Source organism: Phodopus roborovskii, unplaced genomic scaffold (genome assembly GCF_943737965.1).
Source record: "Phodopus roborovskii unplaced genomic scaffold, PHOROB, whole genome shotgun sequence".
Lineage (NCBI taxonomy): Eukaryota > Metazoa > Chordata > Mammalia > Rodentia > Cricetidae > Phodopus > Phodopus roborovskii.
In genome coordinates, this window is record NW_026126063.1 from 29,111 (window position 1) to 29,820 (window position 710).

Below are 710 nucleotides of genomic sequence, written 5' to 3' on the forward strand. Positions count from 1 at the left end.
CCAATGCTGTTTTTTGGCAAAATGATCCTATACATTTATTTCATTTGTCAGCCTCCCCTACGAAGGTAGTGTCCCCTATTTATGATTTGACATTACAATTGTTATGTAAAGTACATAAATTTCGCATCTAAACCTTTGGAAATCCCCCTGAAAAGATTATTCTCCCCTATGATAAGGAAGAGTTTGAGCATTTACAGACTTCTCATGATGGATGGACAGTCCTTATCACATCTATAGGAGCTAAATTTGATAACCACTACTCAAATAGCACCTTGCTGTCTATTTTTAGACAGCACCCTGTAATTTTTTCTAAGTTTATAAAGGAGGCTCCCCTTAAGGGAATTCACTCAGTGTTTATAGATGGCTCCTCTCAGGGTTTTGCTGTAGTAGCTTCTAGTCAAATGCAAAAGAGGACACTTACAGGGCAAATGTCCACCCAGGCTGCTGAATTCCTTGCTTACATAATGGCCTTTCAGTTGCTTGATAAAGAATCTTTTAGTCTATATACTGATAGCATTTATGTTGCTAATATTGTAAAGCCTAATGGACTTCTCCATATATCCTTCCCACCTCCCAAGTTCATTCTCTTCTAGTTAAACTTCAACATCTTATCTGGCAGGAGATACACCAGGCATTTGTGGGGTACATATGTGCCCATACAGGCCTCCCATGACCGCTTGAGAGGGCAATCCACTTCCTCATTCTTTTAC